Source organism: Lolium rigidum, chromosome 5 (genome assembly GCF_022539505.1).
Source record: "Lolium rigidum isolate FL_2022 chromosome 5, APGP_CSIRO_Lrig_0.1, whole genome shotgun sequence".
Classification (NCBI taxonomy): Eukaryota; Viridiplantae; Streptophyta; class Magnoliopsida; order Poales; family Poaceae; genus Lolium; species Lolium rigidum.
The window spans coordinates 214801692-214822038 of record NC_061512.1 but is presented as its reverse complement, the minus strand read 5'-3'; positions in this window follow the sequence as shown (position 1 = coordinate 214822038).

The following is a 20347-nucleotide window of genomic DNA, read 5'->3' as shown; positions in this document are numbered from 1 at the left end:
AATTCCGATCTCGTCGGAATTTTTAGCGGTCGACTCCAACTTTTCGTCGAGTGACGAGGAGTTTTCGTCGCCATACTTCATCGACACCAAAGCGAAGGGAAAGCTCGCCAAGATCTTCAGCAACACATCCTTCGAGTCGTCTGCGGACTCCTTTATAAGCAGCGACTCCGAAAGTATCGGCAGCTTCAACTTCGTCGACAAATCTGTCGCCATCGGGAAGGTCTTCACCACTCTGTATGATGGTGTCACCAACCTTGACAAAAATCAATACGCAAGATACCACCAGATCTGTGCAATAGAAGAAATGGGTACATCAGAACCACAAACGTCAGAGGCTTTCGACGATTTGGGAAATCCATACGTCGATCCCGCTGATCTCAGGACAGGTCTAGGCACTAAATATGCCGGATCTTCAACTCGTGCAAAAGTCCAACTCCCGCAAGCTGCGTGGGATAGGGCTGCGAGAGCCATGGATGGATCAGAACCAATGAATACTACTGCCACCGTACAAGAGTTACAAGCATATCAATATAGACTTGCTCGAGTAAGCAGAGAGTTGGAAAAGCAGACGGCATCCACGAACGGGAGGAAAGAAGCGAGCTTACGCATCAAGCGGACGCCGAGCGAGCTAAGTCGCCTTTCGGGAACATCGGGAGATAGTCACGAGAGAGGCTCGAAGGAGAGCAAGATCTCGGCTACAAAATATACCAGAAGGAGAAAGAGGAAACCTAATCCAAAATCTCGACATGTCCTTCATGACGATCGATGAAAGGGGAAATATCATCCCAAAAACACCGAAGCAGGTTACATGGCAACACGGGCATACATCCTCGCGTCCAGACCACCTCCTGGGGACCCGAGAGAACCATTGTTCAATATGGCGATGGCTGGAGTAGGAGTTATGGGAACAGCGTTTGCAACAACGCCTCCCGAAGAAAATCCCAGGCAAAATAGTCCACGACCAAATACAGCAGTTCAAGACCCCCCAAGAACAAGTGGAGCTCGAGACACAGCAGTCCAAGTAAGGGTGGACAGAGCACGACAAGAAAGAAGGGAGCGTCAGCACTCACCAGAGGTTGCCGACGAAGATATGTGTGGACTCCCGTGTTTTACGAGAAGAGTTCGAAAAACTCGAGTCCCAAAAGGGTTCAAGCTACCCGAAAATTTCAAGAAATTCGACGGCCTACAAGATCCCGAGGATTGGCTCGTGGATTATCTCGAGATGGTGAAGCTGGTAGGAGGAACCAGAGCAACAGCTATGCAAAGTATTCAAGTTCATCTGAGCGGTGCCGCGAGATCTTGGATAAAGAAACTCCCCCCAAGTTCCATCGACAGCTGGGAGACCTTTGAGGATATCTTCGTGAAAAACTTCCGATCCACCTGCAAAAAACCTGCGTCATTGGAGGAGTTGAGAGCGTGTCGACAAAAACACGACGAGTCGATGAGGAAATACATACAGCGGTGGAATATCATAAAAAATTCGGCAGAAGATATATCTGACGAAAGGGCAATAGATGCGTTCGTGGCGGGAATTCGCCGAGGTGATTTTGTCGAGGACTTAGGGAGAACTAACCCTAAGACCATATCAGCACTCATGGAGATAGCCAATAAATGGGCGAGATGGAGAAGACGCAATATACAACAAGCGACATAGGTCGCCAGAAGAGGATCGTGGTCGAAATTATCAAAATAGAAGGCGATTTTCTCGCCAGTTCTACAACAACGACGCTCCCGGCCATATATCGGCTGGTTTTCGGGGAAATCCCGGAGGCAATAGTCGAGATGATTATCAAAGGAGCAACGAGCAACAAGGCGACAATAGAGGTGATTTTCGCGGCAACAGACAAAATAGTGGACCAAGGATCCAAAGACCTTATGTATCTCCCGAGGAAATGATGAACGGTCCGTGTCAAATGCACTTTTACCTCGACAACAATGGAAAGAGGCAATCAGGACATCTCCAGAAAGATTGCCGTAATTTTCAGGCAATGTTGCGAGCTGCAGGAATTGCAAATGCCCAAGCAAACAACAGAAACCCTCGGGAACCAAGGAGCGAAATCCACCTTCCTCCCCCTCCCGCAATTACCGAAGAAAATCGACACCAGCTCAGAATAGCGGCAGCACCACACCCACCTCCATATGTTGACCCCAACTCTAATGGTGCGGTTTCGATGATTCAGAAGGCTAGGCCATCAAACAGGGCGCGAAAGTAATTTCGCGACAAGTGTTCATGGCGAGAGAAGATGCCCCCACCAACGGTTGAGTACTTAAATTGGTCGGGCCAGGACATCGGCTTCACAATCGCAGACCATCCGCAGCAAGTTCCGCGACCAGGACAATCAGCACTTATCTTACCCGCAGTAATCGCTGGTTTCGACGTGTCGAGAGTCTTCATAGATGGCGGCAGCAGCTTAAACCTCATGTATGCAGATACATTGAGGAAGATGAACATATCCCTGGCAAACCTAAAGCCAACTGAAACACGTTTCCATGGGATCACACCAGAGAAGCCTAGTTACCCATTGGGCAAGATCAACCTCGACGTTCAGTTTGGAACCCGAGAAAATTACAGGATAGAGAATCTGGAGTTCGAAGTTGTCGATTTCCCATCGCAGTATCACGCTTTGTTGGGACGACCAGCGTACGCCAGGTTCATGGCAGTACCGCATTATACATATCTGTTGTGGAGGTTGCCTGGGCCTAACGGACCTATCACAATCAAAGGAAGTTTCGCGTTATCTGATAAATGCGATAAGGATTTTCATCGACTATCAGAAACTTTCGGGATGCAAGCAGAATATGCGGCGCCACGGTTCACTGATTATGATGTACTGCCAGAGGTAGGAAGATCTTCTAAGGAGCCAACTTTCAACACAGCCAAGGATTCAAAAGAGGTACAGATCCACCCGACAGATCCAAAGAAAACGACGTCCATTGCCGCAAACATGGATGTCGCATAGGAAAGCGCGCTCGTCGAGTTCCTCCGTGAGCACTGGAAAATCTTCGCATGGTGTCCAGCTGACATGCCAGGAGTACCCAGGGAACTTGCCGAGCACCACCTCAATTTGGATCCTCTCGCAAGACCAGTAAAGCAACCTTTGCGGCGTTTTTCGGAGCCTAGTCGCAAAGCTATGTTATCAGAAATAGATCGACTCAAAGATGCGGGGTTCATCAGAGAAATATCGACAGAAGCCACATGGGTAGCTAACCCAGTGATGGTGCCGAAAAAAACACACAATAGTCCTTCGCATGTGCGTCGACTTCACGTGTCTCAATAAACATTGTCCCAAGGATCACTTTCCCCTCCCAAGGATCGATCAAATCATCGACTCCACGGCAGGATGCGAACGTCTTTCCTTCTTGGACGCATATTCTGGTTATAACCAGATCAGACTAAAAGAAGAAGATGAAGCCAAGACAGCGTTCATCACACCTTATGGCGTGTTTTGCTACAAAACAATGCCCTTTGGTCTGAAAAACGCGGGAGCAACATATCGGCGGATGATGCGAAGTGCCTAGCAACACAGATCGGAAAAAATGTACAAGTTTACATCGATGATGTCGTAATAACATCCAAGAAAGGATCGACTTTGATCGAAGATTTGAAGGAAACCTTCGACAACCTCGACAAGTTCTGTCTCAAAGCTGAACCCGACAAAGTGCTCTTTCGGAGTTCCCGCTGGAGAACTTCTCGGGTTCTTAGTATCGGCAAGGGGGATTGAAGCTAATCCCGAAAAAATACAGAGCCATCGTTACTATGAGAAAGCCAACAAAGTTGAAAGAAATACAACAGCCTAACGGGGCGAGTCGCAGCTTTAAGCGGATTCGTCGCCGAGGCTAGGAGAAAAAGCGCTGCCGTTCTATGCATTGATCAAACAAGGGGAAAAATTTCAATGGAACGAGGAAGCAGACAGAGCTTTCGAGAATCTCAAGCGAGCAATCTCGACACCACCGATACTGGTGGCGCCAAAAGAGAAAGAACCTCTCCTCTTGTATATTGCAGCTACGCCTCAGGTGGTCAGCACGGCCCTAGTAGTCGAAAGGGAAGAAGAAGGCAAGCTTCATGGAGTTCAAAGGCCAGTATATTTCATCAGCGGTACCCGCAATATCAAAAGCTAGCATATGGAGTATTCACGACAGCAAGAAAATTGCGACACTATTTTTCGGCACACCCGATAATAGTGGTCAACGAGGATCCCTTATCAAATATACTAAACAACCCAGAAGCTACGGGTCGTGTCTCCCTTTGGGGAATAGAACTTTCCCCTCGGGACATCACGTATGAAAAAAGAAAAGCAATAAAATCGCAGGTCTTACCAGATTTCATTGCAGAGTGGATGGAGCTGCAAAACACGGGACCTCCAGATTTATCGAGAACTTGGACCATGAACTTCGACGGGTCCAAAAGATTGGAAGGTGCTGGAGCAGGCGTGATATTAGTATCACCTGAAGGCGACAAGATGAAGTATGTTCTGCGGATGACGTTCCCAAACGCATCAAACAATGAAGCAGAATATGAAGCTCTCATACACGGGATGAAGATGGCGAAAGCTTGCGGTGCAACCCGACTGAAAATTTTCGGCGACTCACAGTTGGTAGCACAGCAAGTCATGAACCAATGCGATGCAGTCAACGAAAGTATGATAGCATACAAAGAGGTGTACAATGAGCTGGAGAAGTTATTCGATGGTTGCGAGGTAAACCACATTAGCAGGATGAGCAACGATGAAGCCGACGTTCTCGCAAACATCGGGTCACAATGCCTCGCGATTCCTCCAGGTGTGTTCTGGGAAGAGATTAGCGAGAGATCAACAAAGCCAGCAAAAACAAAGAAGGAGAAAAAAGAGAAAACTTCGAGTATCGCCGAAGACACAACAGAAGAAGAAGAGCAAGAGCTAGTCATGATGGTGCAAATTCCATGGATGCAAGCTTATATATCATATATCCTAAGGAAAACCATACCCGACGATCCAGTCGAAGCAAGGCGAATAATTAGGCGATCAAAAGCTTTTACTGTGGTAAAAGGGGAGCTATACAAACGCAGCATCTCGGGTGTGCTACAACGGTGTGTTACACCCGAAGAAGGAAGGATAATCCTAAAAGACGTGCATGAAGGAATATGTGGGCACCACGCGAGCAGCAGAGCTATCGCGGCTAAGGTTTTCAGAGCAGGATTTTATTGGCTCACAGCAATCGAGGATGCAAAGGAAATAGTGCGCACTTGCGACGCGTGTCAAAGATTTGCGGCAAGACCTCATTCACCAGCAGCGGAACTTATGCCAATCCCACTGTCTTGGCCCTTTGCTCAATGGGGTCTCGATATGGTGGGTAAATTGCACAAAGCTTCGCCAGGAGGATATGAATACTTGCTGGTGGCCGTCGACAAATTTACCAAGTGGATAGAGGCAAAGCCAATAAATTCACCAGATGCAGCATCCGCAATAAAGTTTGTGAAGAGCATCGTTTTTCGCTTTGGAGTACCTCACAGCATCGTCACAGATAACGGCAGTAACTTTACTTCCAAGGAGTTCAAAGCATATTGTGAAGAGGTGGGCATAAAACTAAGTTTTGCATCTGTCGCACATCCACAGACCAATGGACAAGTAGAGAAGGCCAATGGCATCATCTGCAATGGCATCAAGAAGCGCCTGCTAGGACCTTTGGAAAAAGCTAGGCATACTTGGCCAGAGGAGCTACCAAGTGTTTTGTGGAGTATTCGAACAACACCAAATACAGCGACGCGGGAAACGCCGTTCTTTTTGGTCCACGGAGCTGAAGCAGTCTTGCCGATAGAAATAGAGCACGATTCTCCACGAGTCGCAGAATATGACGAAGAAACTTCGAGAAAAGCTTTGGAGGATGATGTCGACGCACTCGATGAAGCTCGAGACGAGGTCCTGTCACGAGTCGCCAAATATCAGCAAGACCTGAAAAACTATCACAGTCGACGATTGCGGCCAAGATCTTTCCAAGTTGGTGACCTAGTTTTACGACTAAATCAAAAAAGTCATGAAAAACTCGAGTCACCGTGGCTAGGTCCATATATCGTCACAGAAGTAATAGAGGGAGGAGCATACAGAATCAAAGACAAGAAGACAGGGATTGACGAGCCAAATCCCTGGAACGTGGCACAGCTCAGGCGTTTTTACGCCTAGATGTCGAAAATATAGTCCTCCTTTGTAAAGCTACAATGTACTTGAAACGCCCGCGAGTTTTCAGACGCACTCTTTTCCTTTTTCGGGGCACCGAGTGGGGCCGGAGAAGGTTTTTAATGAGGCGGGCTCGCGGTGCTGCAATATAATAAAGATAGTGGAATTATATATCTTCTTCCCGACAAGATCAGGGGTTCTCCCCTACATGATACAATATATATATATAAACACAGTGTCGACAAACGAAAAAGAAGCATCTTGCCTTGGTAAAAATACCTCGCCAAAAGAAAAAGAGATATAGACAAAATAGTGATCAATAAAAGACTCGGGGGCTTGCACCAACAAAAATAGTACACAGTGTATATTATCTTGCCTTGGTTTAAAAACCTCGCATTATACAAATACAGCGAATAGCCACCGAAAATACTCGGGGGCTAGACAAATATAGACATATGCTGTTTGCTTCACAATAGAATCATAATCATGATTTACAAAGGAGAATTATTTACAGAAGGAAAATAATCAGTTCTGATTCAATATATCATCAAGAGTAACTCTGTTTTCTTCAGGAGCAGCGCCAAGAAAATCAGCATAATGACCATCTGCAAAAAAGTCGGCATCCATCCGAAGAAGGTCTTCAATCATTTCCTCGGCTACAGGTGAAACCTTCGTGTTGATGCGGTCGATACCAACTCTTCGGCGCCGTACTTTCTCGTGCACCTTCTCAACAACTTGGTTTAGATCAAGCTTCGAGTGACAGATCTGAAGCATGATAAGGGCAAATCTGGCGCCAGCCACCAATTGAGCTCTGACAAAGTTATGGACCCTATGAGCATCTTTAAATTTCTCCATTAACTCGGGAAGAGTTTTCGGCTGAATATTCCGAGGAAACATAGAGTTATAGACCATAGATAGGGTCTTGGTGCAGAAGTCAAGATATTCGCGTACTTGGCAGGCACGATCTTGAAACCTGACAATCTGCTGAGTTCGTTCGGGAGTGGCCCAAAATAAACAGCCATGATTTAGAGAAAGGTTGACAAGAAGAGTTGTTCTCTCATTCACTCTCAGATCTTCGGCCGCAGCATCAATAACTGAGCCTATTAAGACAAAAAGGCAATAAACTTTGAAGACAGTACAGCAAAATAAAGAAAAGGCATTGGAAAATTGAGACACATACCCAGCATATCCGAGCTAGCTTCCATCATCAGCTCGAGCATACTATTTTCACGGTCACTAGCTCCTTTTGCTTCCAACACAGCAGCTTCCTTAGCAGCCATAGCTTCTTCGGCTTGTCGACGAGCAAGTTGTTCCTGTTCAGATGCTTTCCGAGATTGTTCCATCATTGCCAGAGTTTGTTTCTTCATGGACTGAAGCTGTTGTCGAAGTTCTTGTAAATCTTCCGACAAGGGTGTGCCGGAAGAACCTTCAAGAAAATTGTCATCGGCTTTTACTTTCTTCGACAAGGAAGACGCGGGGGCAGCATCAGGAGAAGAAGGATTCGTCGAATAATTATCAAATATCAACTGGAAAAGAAAATCTCCGAATCAAAGATAGAACCAAAAGGAATTTCATTGATTGTAGAAAATTTACATGGCCATTACAAAAGAAGTTCTCCTAAGGGACTGGCAGGGAATTTGTCGCCAAGACTAAAATGGCGACAACAGCAAAGGAAATAAAGAAAGCAAAAACTAGACCTCCGGCCTTGAAGAGCTAGGAGTAGAAGCTGGCTTGATCCCGAGATATGCCAAGATTTTCTTCGTGTTGGGTTTGGCTGCCTTAATCAGCGACCTCCACTTTGACTGCTCTATTTGATTGGTGTCGCCAACCTTCATCCAATCAATAGTTTGTTGGCTGTCAGCAACCAGGGCAACAGTGCTTTCGACAGCAACCTTCAGGTTTTCCTGGCGCATCTTCAGTCCAAGATCTTCGGGAGGATTAAAGCACTGGGCAAGACCAAGGAAGGTTGCGGGTTCCTCTTTCTTTGGGAAAAAGTAAGGAAAAAGCCGCGACAACCCTGCTTTAGCCTGATCAATGCCTTCGCGTGCCTCTGATCCATGAACCTCGAGGAGCGAAAGAGCATCAAGAAGAGGATCATTGACGGGTTCGTCAAGTTGAAACTCTTGAGCTGTTCTAGCTGTCAAGAAAGAAACTTATTGAGCAACAAATGAGTGCAGAAAGGGAAACACAAAAAATAATAAGTGGTATTTACCGACGAATCGGCGACTTTGCGTTCTTAAGCGCTTAAGGATCGCCTCTTCGCGAGCAGATTGGGCAGCTATGTGATCACTCAGTGAAGTTTCAGCAGTGTGAAGTCTTTTTCTAAGATCTTCGACACCAGCAGCATCAGCCTTGGCCTTGTCAGCTTCTGCTCTAGCTTCAGTAGCATCCAATTCAGCCTTTTCGCGAGCCTTTTCACTTTGCTCTAATTGTTGAGCAAGTGTGTTGGCGCGTTCATTGGCTTCCGCCAGTTTTTCTACCAAGGAAGATAAATATAGTTAAAAATCTCGACAACAGAGGAGCAAAAGAAAAGAAGCAAAAGGAGTAAAGCATTACCTTCAACTTTACTAGCATATTCACGGTACCCGACAAATTGGGTACCGATGCGAAGAAGATCCTTTATCAAAGGCTGTTAAAAAAAAGGGGGGATAGAAAGAAATGGCGGTATGAGAAAAATATAATGGTACATAGGAATCAACAAAGAAGACATAAACAATGACAAGAAAGTTAAGAACTCACATCCTCCAAGAGGGGGTTAGAGGAGCTACTCAATTGGAGAGTAGGCTCCGGGATGATCTCCGTCCTCGCCCTTTTCGACAAAGGGGCTCGGGGGCTTGAAGGAGGAGTAGCAGTGTCGACGTTCTGTCGAGGAGGCGAAGTTTCTTCTCCTTCAACTGGCGTCTCTGAGGCGACTAATGTATGTGACGTACTCGTTCGAGCAGCCACATCAGCGGTTGGTACCTCTTCTTCCTCATCACTACAAGTAAAATGTCGACAATATAACCAGCAAGATAGACACGAATGTTCAAATAAAAAAAAAGAGAGATAGAAAAAGAACTTACGAACTGATGAGGGTCCCGAGATACGGATCATAAGTTGTCTTCTGCGACGAAGGATCAGTTTCTTCGGGTTTGGAGGTGCCGGAAGTTTCGGCGTCCTCCCTTTTCCTTTTGTTCTTTGGGGAAACAGCAGGAGGAAGAGATTGTGTCGATTCGCTGGCTTCAGATTCAACTTCCTTTTCATAGGAAGCTGCAGATTTGTGAGAACCTGCGACTTCACTTTCCTGAAGAGAAGAACCTTGATTGTCTTCGGCAACGATAGCTTGTTCTTCGACTTCTCCATCCTCAGGAAGGGGAGGAAGAGAAGCCATAGTAGGATGGTTCTGCAAAAAATAGCGACAAAGGAAACATTAGCGAGATATCAATACAGTGAGATGCAGGGAACATTTGGAACAAGATAAAAATTCGAGAAGACAAAATACCTCGGGGAGAGGATTGGTGGAGCTGTATGGTTCCACGCGGCAAGAGGAAGGAACAGAATCTTTCTTGTTCAAACGAGAAATTCTTCGAATAAGCTTCTCCAAGTCCTTTGCAGAAAGATCACTGGAGAGCCTATTGGCGTCGTTTCCACCAGCATATGTCCAAAGGGGATTTTTGCGAGCCTGAAGAGGCTGCACTCTAATTCTAAGAAAGTAGGCAGTGATTTGAACACCAGAAAGCTCTTTGCCTCGAGTATTTTGAAGCTGACGAATACGAGACATAAGTGCTTCTGTCGCCTTTTTCTCTTCTTCGGAAGCTTCAGCATCCCAGGAGCGGCGGCGTTGAATTTTGGCATTTCCATCGAAGGGGATTATGTTGTGCTCCACAGAGTTGGCACTTTCTTCATGAATGTAGAGCCACTTTTTGCGCCACCCTTGAACAGAATCGGGAAATTTGACGTCGAAGTATTCAACGTCAGTTCGGACACAAATAACAACGCCGCCTATGTTATAAGAGGCGTTGCGAGAGGCATTGCGGCGAAGAAGGAAAATGCGTTTCCAAAGAGCCCAATTAGGAGGGACTCCAAGGAAACATTCGCACAGCGTGATGAAAATGGAAATATGGAGGATAGAATTGGGGGTCAACTGGTGTAGTTGAATCCCATAAACAAAGAGAAGGCCGCGGAGGAAATCGTGAATAGGGGCAGAAAGGCCGCGGATGAGGTGATCAACGAAACTAACCCGATACTCCATTGGAGGGTTGGGGTAGCTTTCTTCGCTGGGAAAGCGGATGGTGTCATCTTTCTTCATCAGGCCAAGCTTCTTCATCAGATTGAGGTCTTGGTTGGAGATTTTAGATCTCTCCCAGTCAAGATCTTCGGCGGCCATTGCGGATTCTGGAGTGCTGTGGCGCGTAAGTCGCGTGCGTGGTGGCATCAACAGCAATGGACAAAGCAATGCTTGAGCATGCAGAAGATCAAACGGAATTGGGCGCAAGAGAAGTTTTTGCAGAGGGGAACAGATGTGCGGCGCAAGCGAAGAACTGGACCGAGGTTGAAGAAAGGTTTATATAGGGTTCGGATGAAGCAGTGCACCGTTGGATGAAGAAATCGTGTGGTGGAAAAAGGATCTCCTAGATACAAGGGTAAAAAGGTATTTTTACTGGAAAGGACCGGAACAGGCGTTACCGTACGTGCGCCAGGAAAGCGGAGGACGTGTGTCCCCCACTTGCACGACGTGTCAACGTGGTAACAGCGGACCCACAAGGCAGGAAAAATCCCAATTATTGACAGAGATGAAGAGAATTTGGCAAAGGAAAATATGTCGACAAGAAAAATAAAAAGAGAATGGCGACAGGGTAAATCATTTGAATACTTGAGCCTTTGATCAAATACAAGTTTTTGCCCAAATGCTCGGGGGCTACTTTGGAAAAATAGAAAACTTCGAGTATGACAATATAGAAATGGTGAGAGCCTATGACCAAATCCAAGAATTTGTTCATAGCCTCGGGGGCTACTCCCATCGGGAGCGCTGGTCGCGCACCCGATAAATATAAAAATATCGAGAAGGATTATAAATATAGCGGCAAAGGATAATAATCTGTGGAGCCTACACCCAAGCACAAGTTCTTGGCTGTAGCCTCGGGAGCTACTCCCATCGGGAACGCTGTTCGCGTGCCCGATGAATTTTTTCAAAAAATAGAGAAACAGAAGTGAGTATATTTCGAGTTACCCAGATAACTCTACATATACTCCCATCGGGAAGACAAAATAAAGTCATCAAATATGACTCAATAAAATGTGCTATTCCAAAGGCGAAAAGCACTCGACAATATATTCTCGAACGCCAAAGTTGCGATCAATTTCTGAATGCCGCAAATTTGCGAAGGTAAGACCCCGGATCCGTTTCGCTGGGCGTGGCATCGCCAAAGACTGCGCTCTGCTACTTTTATCCGTATCAACGAGATACGAAGAAAAATCCTAACGGACGCGTTAGGTACCCGATAAATTTGACTGGGACTCGACGGAATGGTAAGACCTTAAGCGGCACTGTCGAAGTTTACACCAGTATCCCGAGATCATGTCCAGGGACGTGATCTTGAAGTAGGTTTTTGCGGATTGCCACTAGAGCGGTTAACTAGTACCCGATCCGTCGGATGAACTAGCCCCAACTACCGTTATCCCTGTACAATATAGAATTTTATGTGAAGAAGCATAAATAAGAGTACTCGAAAAAATATAAACAGATGAGATTTCCCTTGACTCTGCGATTCAAGCAAAATCTCGGGGGCTACTGACATAGGCATCCCAAATGGGCCTGCCAAAGATAGTACCCGGAGTTTACTGGAAGGCCCACTACCCGAAGAATAAGAAGATTCGAGAGTCCAAGATATATTAAGGAAAGCTAGAGTTGTAATAGGAAGAGTTATTTGTAATCCGGCGGGATGAGTTAGAAACCGTCCCGGACTGCGTAACTTGTACAAAACGAAACCCTCGGCTCCACCTCCTATATAAGGGGGAGTCGAGGGACAAAGAAAGGATCGAATCCACTGTCAACATAACCCTAGTTTTCATAATCGCCGAGTACTTTTCGCCTAAACCTTCGAGATCTACTTGCCCTCTACTTCTAGCAAAACCCTAGTCTACAATCTGTAGGCATTGACAAGTTAATCCTTTGTCACCAAGAGGAAGGTATGATGCGCACAGCGGCAAGTTTTCCCTCAGAAAGAAACCAAGGTTTAATCGAACCAGGAGGAGCCAAGAAGCACGTTGAAGGTTGATGGTGGCCAAATGTGATGCGGCGCAACACCGAGGATTCCGGCGCCAACGTGGAACCTGCACAACACAAACAAAGTACTTTGCCCCAACGAAACAGACAAGGTTGTCAATCTCACCGGCTTGCTGTAACAAAGGATTAACCGTATTGTGTGGAAGATGATTGTTTGCGAAGAAAACGGTAAAACAAGTATTGCGATGAGATTGTATGCGATGTAAAGAATAGGACCGGGGTCCACAGTTCACTAGAGGTGTCTCTCCCATAAGATAAAGCATGTTGGGTGAACAAATTACAGTCGGGCAATTGACAAATAGAGAAGGGCATAACAATGCATGTACATGATATGATAAATATAGTGAGATTTAATCCGGGCATTACGACAAAGTACATAGACCGACATCCAACTGCATCTATGCCTAAAAAGTCCACCTTCAGGTTATCATCCGAACCCCATTCAGTATTAAGTTGCAAAGCAACAGACAATTGCATTAAGTATGGTGCGTAATGTAATCAACAACTACATCCTTAGACATAGAATCAATGTTTTATCCCTAGTGGCAACAGCACATCACAACCTTAGAACTTTACATCACTTGTCCCGGTGTCAATGAAGGCATGAACCCACTATCGAGCATAAGTACTCCCTCTTGGAGTTAAGAGTAAAAACTTGGCTAGAGCCTCTACTAATAACGGAGAGCATGCAAGATCATAAACAACACATAAACAATAGATTGATAATCACCATAACATAGTATTCTCTATCCATCGGATCCCGAAAAACACAACATATAGAATTACAGATAGATGATCTTGATCATGTTAGGCAGCTCACAAGATCCAACAATGAAGCACAATTAGGAGAAGACGACCATCTAGCTACTGCTATGGACCCATAGTCCAGGGGTGAACTACTCACTCATCACTCCGGAGGCGATCATGGCGATGAAGAGTCCTCCGGGAGATGAATCCCCTCTCCGGCAGGGTGCCGGAGGCGATCTCCTGAATCCCCTGAGATGGGATTCGTGGCGGCGGCGTCTCTAGAAGGTTTTCCGTATCGTGGCTCTCGGTACAGGGGGTTTCGCGACGGAGGCTATTTGTAGGCGGAAGGGCAGGTCAAGAGGCGGCACGAGGGGCCCACACCATAGGTTGGCGCGGCCAGGGCCTGGGCCGCGCCGCCCTGTGGTGTCGCCACCTCGTGGCCCCACTTCGACTCTCCTTCGGTCTTCTGGAAGCTTCGTGCAAAAATAGGACCCTGGGCGTTGATTTCGTCCAATTCCGAGAATATTTCGTTACTAGGATTTACGAAACCAAAAACAGCGAGAAAACAGACAAGCGGCTCTTCGGCATCTTGTTAATAGGTTAGTTCCAGAAAATGCGTAAATACGACATATAATGTGCATAAAACATGTAGATATCATCAATAAAGTAGCATGGAACATAAGAAATTATCGATACGTTGGAGACGTATCAGCATCCCCAAGCTTAGTTACTGCTCGTCCCGAGCGAGGTAAAACGATAACAAATATAATTTCGAAGTGACATGCCATCATAATCTTGATCATACTATTTGTAAACATATGTAATGAATGCAGCGATCAAAACAATGGTAATGACATGAGTAAACAAATGAATCATAAAGCAAAGACTTTTCATGAATAGTACTTCAAGACAAGCATAAATAAGTCTTGCATAAGAGTTAACTCATAAAGCAATAAATCAAAGTAAAGGTATTGAAGCAACACAAAGGAAGATTAAGTTTCAGCGGTTGCTTTCAACTTATAACATGTATATCTCGTGGATATTGTCAACATAAAGTAATATAACAAGTACAATATGCAAGTATGTAGGAATCAATGCACAGTTCACACAAGTGTTTGCTTATTAAGGTGGAGAGAGATAGGTAAACTGACTCAACAATAAAAGTAAAAGAATGGCCCTTCGCGAGAGGAAGCATCGATTGCTGTATTTGTGCTAGAGCTTTTATTTTGAAAACATGAAACAATTTTGTCAACGGTAGTAATAAAGCATATGAGTTATGTAAATTATATCTTACAAGTTGCAAGCCTCATGCATAGTATACTAATAGTGCCCGCACCTTGTCCTACTTAGCTTGGACTACCGGATCATCACAATGCACATGTTTCAACCAAGTGTCACAAAGGGGTACCTCCATGCCGCTCTGTACAAAGGTCTAAGGAGAATGCTCGCATTTTGGATTTCTCGCTTTTGATTATTCTCAACTTAGACATCCATACCGGGACAACATGGACAACGAGATAATGGACTCCTCTTTAATGCATAGGCATGTAACAATAATTATTATTCTCATATGAGATTGAGGATATATGTCCAAACTGAAACTTCCACCATGATTCATGGCTTTAGTTAGCGGCCCAATGTTCTTCTCTAACAATATGCATGCTCCAATCATTTAGGTGATAGATCCTTCAGACAAGACGGACATGCATAGCAACTCACATGATATTCAACAAAGAGTACTTGATGGCGTTCCCCAGAAGCATGGTTATCGCACAACAAGCAACTTAATAAGAGATAAAGTGCATAAGTACATATTCAATACTACGATAGTTTTTAAGGCTATTTTGTCCCATGAGCTATATATTGCAAAGGTGAATGATGGAATTTTAAAGGTAGCACTCAAGCAATTTACTTTGGAATGGCGGAGAAATACCATGTAGTAGGTAGGTATGGTGGACACAAATGGCATAATAGTTGGCTCAAGGATTTTGGATGCATGAGAAGTAATCCCTCTCGATACAAGGTTTAGGCTAGCAAGGTTATTTGAAGCAAACTCAAGGATGAACCGGTGCAGCAAAACTCACATAAAAGACATATTGTAAACATTATAAGACTCTACACCGTCTTCCTTGTTGTTCAAAACTCAATACTAGATATTATCTAGACCTTAGAGAGACCAAATATGCAAACCAAATTTTAGCATGCTCTATGTATTTCTTCATTAATAGGTGCAAAGCATATGATGCAAGAGCTTAAACATGAGCACACCAATTGCCAAGTATCACATTATCCAAGACATTTTAAAATTACTACATGTAGCATTTTCCAATTCCAACCATACAACAATTTAACGAAGAAGAAACTTCGCCAAGAACATTATGAGTAAAGCCTAAGGACATATTTGTCCATATGCAACAGCGGAGCGTGTCTCTCTCCCACAAAGTGAATGCTAGGATCCATTTTATTCAAACAAAAACAAAAACAAAAACAAACCGACGCTCCAAGTAAAGAACACAAGATGTGACTGAATAAAAATATAGTTTCGGGGGAGGAACCTGATGATGTTGTCGATGAAGAAGGGGATGCCTTGGGCATCCCCAAGCTTAGACGCTTGAGTCTTCTTAGAATATGCAGGGATGAACCACGGGGCATCCCCAAGCTTAGAGCTTTCACTCCTCTTGATCATAGTATATCATACTCCTCTCTTGACCCTTGAAAACTTCCTTCACACCAAACTTCAAGCAAACTCATTAGAGGGTTAGTGCACAATTAATAATTCATGTATTAAGAGGTGACACAAACATTCTTTTCACTTCTGGACATTGCACAAAGCTACTGGACATTAGTGGATCAAAGAAATTCATTCAATATAGCAAATATGGCAATGCGAAATAAAAGGCAGAATCTGTCAAAAACAGAACAGTCCGTAAAGACGAATTTTAAAATGGCACCATACATGCTCAAATGGAAAAACTCAAAACTAATGAAAGTTGCGTACATATCTGAGGATCACGCTCGTAAATTGGCAGATTTTTTCGAATTTTCTACAGAGACTTGTGCCCAGATTCGTGACAGACAGCAATGCTATTTCTGCGCAGCGATCCCAAATATAACATCAACTATAACATAGAAACTTTACTTGGCACAAAAACATGATAAGGAGAGGTTGCTACAGTAGTAAACAACTTCCAAGACTCAAATATAAAACAAAGTACTGTAGTAAAAACATGGGTTGTCTCCCATAAGCGCTTTTCTTTAACGCCTTTCAGCTAGGCGCAGAAAGTGTAAATCAAGTATTATCAAGAGATGATGCATCAACATCATAACTTGTTCTAATAATAGAATCAAAAGGCAACTTCATTCTCTTTCTAGGGAAGTGTTCCATACCTTTCTTGAGAGGAAATTGATATTTAATATTACCTTCCCTCATATCAATAACGAGCACCAACGGTTCGAAGAAAAGGTCTTCCCAACACAATAGGACAAGATGCATTGCATTCGATATCCAAGACAACAAAATCAACGGGGACAAGGTTATTGTTAACCGTAATGCGCACATTATCAATCCTCCCCAAAGGTTTCTTTTTAACATTATCGGCAAGATTAACATCCAAATAACAATTCTTCAATGGTGGCAAGTCAAGCATATCATAAATCTTTTTGGGCATAACAGAAATACTTGCACCAAGATCACATAAAGAATTACATTCAAAGTCATTAAATTTCATTTTAATGATGGGCTCCCAACCATCTTCTAACTTTCTAGGAATAGAAGTTTCAAGTTTTAGTTTCTCTTCTCTAGCTTTTATGAGAGCATTTGTAATATGTTTTGTAAAGGCTAAATTTATAGCACTAGCATTAGGACTTTTAGAAAGTTTTTGTAAGAACTTTATAACTTCAGAGATGTGGCAATCATCAAGATCTAAATCATTATGAGCTACAGCAATGGGATCATTGTTCCCAAGGTTGGAAAAAATTTCAGCAGTTTTATCAGAAGCGGTTTCAGCAGTTTTAGCAATTTCAGACAGTTTTGTACGCTTTGCACTAGGAGTAGAAACATTGCCAACACCAATTATTTTACCATTGATAGTAGGAGGTGCAGCAACATGTGAAGAATTAACATTACTAGTGGTGGTAATAGTCCAAACTTTAGCTACATTATTTTCTTTAGCTAGTTTTTCATTTTCTTCTCTATCCCACCTAGCACGCAATTCAGCCATTAATATTATATTCTCATTAATTCTAACTTGGATGGCATTTGCTGTAGTAGTAATCTTATTATCAATATCATTATTAGGCATAACTTTCAATTTTAAAAGATAAACGTCAGAGGCAAGTCTATCAACTCTAGAAGCAATAATATCAATTTTATCAAGCTTTTCCTCAACAGATTTGTTAAAAGCAGTTTGTGTACTAATAAATTATTTAAGCATGGCTTCAAGACCAGAGGGTACACTCCTATTATTGTTGTAAGAATTCCCATAAGAATTACCATAACCATTACCATTAGCAGAAGGATATGGCCTATAGTTATTACCGAGTTGTTCCTATAAGCATTGTTGTTGAAATTATTATTTTTAATGAAATTCACATCAACATTTTCTTCTTGAGCAACCAATGAAGCTAAAGGAACATTATTTGGATCAACATTAGATCTACCATTCACAAGCATAGACATAATCACATCAATCTTATCACTCAAGGAAGAGGTTTCTTCAACAGAATTTACCTTCTTACCTTGTGGAGCTCTTTCCGTGTGCCATTCAGAGTAATTTACCATCATATCATCAAGAAGTTTTGTAGCCGCCCCCAAAGTGATGGACATAAAGGTACCTCCAGCAGCTGAATCCAATAAATTCCGCGAAGAAAAATTTAGTCCTGCATAGAAGGTTTGGATGATCATCCAAGTAGTCAGTCCATGGGTTGGGCAATTCTTTACCAAAGTTTTCATTCTCTCCCATGCTTGAGCAACATGTTCAGTATCTAATTGCTTAAAATTCATTATGCTACTTCTCAAAGATATAATTTTAGCGGGAGGATAATATCTACCAATAAAAGCATCCTTACATTTAGTCCATGAATCAATACTATTCTTAGGCAAAGATAGCAACCAATCTTTAGCTCTTCCTCTTAATGAAAAAGGAAACACTTTCAATTTAATAATATCACCATCTACATCCTTATACTTTTGCATTTCACAAAGTTCAACAAAATTATTAAGATGGGCAGCAGACATCATCGTAACTAACACCAGAAAATTGATCTCTCATAACCGAGGTTCTAGTAAAGCAGGTTTAATTTCAAAGAATTCTGCTGTAGTAGCAGGTGGAGCAATAGGTGTGCATAGGAAATCATTATTATTTGCGTTTGTGAAGTCACACAACTTAGTATTTTCAGGGGTATTCATTTTAGCAACAGTAAATAAAACAAACTAGATAAAGTAAATGCAAGTGACTAATTTTTTTTGGTGTTTTTGATATAGAGAGCAAGACAGTAAATAAAGTAAAACTAGCAACTAATTTTTTTGTGTTTTGTTTAGGTGCAGCAAACAAAGTAGTAAATAAAATAAAGCAAGACAAAAACAAAGTAAAGAGATTGAGAAGTGGAGACTCCCCTTGCAGCGTGTCTTGATCTTGCCGTCAACGGCGCCAGAAAAAGTGCTTGATGCGCGTAGATGTACACGTCCGTTGGGAACCCCAAGAGGAAGGTATGATGCGCACAACGACAAGTTTTCCCTCAGAAAGAAACCAAGGTTTAATCGAACCAGGAGGAGCCAAGAAGCACGTTGAAGGTTGATGGTGGCGAAATGTGATGCGGCGCAACACCAGGGATTCCGGCGCCAACGTGGAACCTGCACAACACAAACAAAGTACTTTGCCCCAACGAAACAGCGAGGTTGTCAATCTCACCGGCTTGCTGTAACAAAGGATTAACCGTATTGTGTGGAAGATGATTGTTTGCGAAGAAAACAGTAAAACAAGTATTGCAGTAGATTGTATGCGATGTAAAGAATAGGACCGGGGTCCACAGTTCACTAGAGGTGTCTCTCCCATAAGATAAAGCATGTTGGGTGAACAAATTACAGTCGGGCAATTGACAAATAGAGAAGGGCATAACAATGCATGTACATGATATGATAAATATAGTGAGATTTAATCCGGGCATTACGACAAAGTACATAGACCGCCATCCAACTGCATCTATGCCTAAAAAGTCCACCTTCGAGGTTATCATCCGAACCCCATTCGGTATTAAGTTGCAAAGCAACGAGACAATTGCATTAAGTATGGTGCGTAATGTAATCGACAACTACATCCTTAGACATAGAATCAATGTTTTATCCCTAGTGGCAACAGCACATCACAACCTTAGAACTTTACGTCACTCGTCCCAGGTGTCAATGAAGGCATGAACCCACTATCGAGCATAAATACTCCCTCTTGGAGTTAAGAGTAAAAACTTGGCCGGAGCCTCTACTAATAACGGAGAGCATGCAAGATCATAAACAACACATAAACAATAGATTGATAATCACCATAACATAGTATTCTCTATCCATCGGATCCCGACAAACACAACATATAGAATTACGGATAGATGATCTTGATCATGTTAGGCAGCTCACAAGATCCAACAATGAAGCACAATTAGGAGAAGACGACCATCTAGCTACTGCTATGGACCCATAGTCCGGGGGTGAACTACTCACTCATCACTCCGGAGGCGATCATGGCGATGAAGAGTCCTCCGGGAGATGAATCCCCTCTCCGGCGGGGTGCCGGAGGCGATCTCCTGAATCCCCCGAGATGGGATTCGCGGCGGCGGCGTCTCTGGAAGGTTTTCCGTATCGTGGCTCTCGGTACTGGGGGTTTCGCGACGGAGGCTATTTGTAGGCGGAAGGGCAGGTCAAGAGGCGGCACGAGGGGCCCACACCATAGGTCGGCGCGGCCAGGGCCTGGGCCGCGCCGCCCTGTGGTGTCGCCACCTCGTGGCCCCACTTCGACTCTCCTTCGGTCTTCTGGAAGCTTCGTGCAAAAATAGGACCCTGGGCGTTGATTTCGTCCAATTCCGAGAATATTTCGTTACTAGGATTTCTGAAACCAAAAACAGCAAGAACAAAGAATCGGCTCTTCGGCATCTTGTTAATAGGTTAGTTCCTGAAAATGCGTAAATACGACATATAATG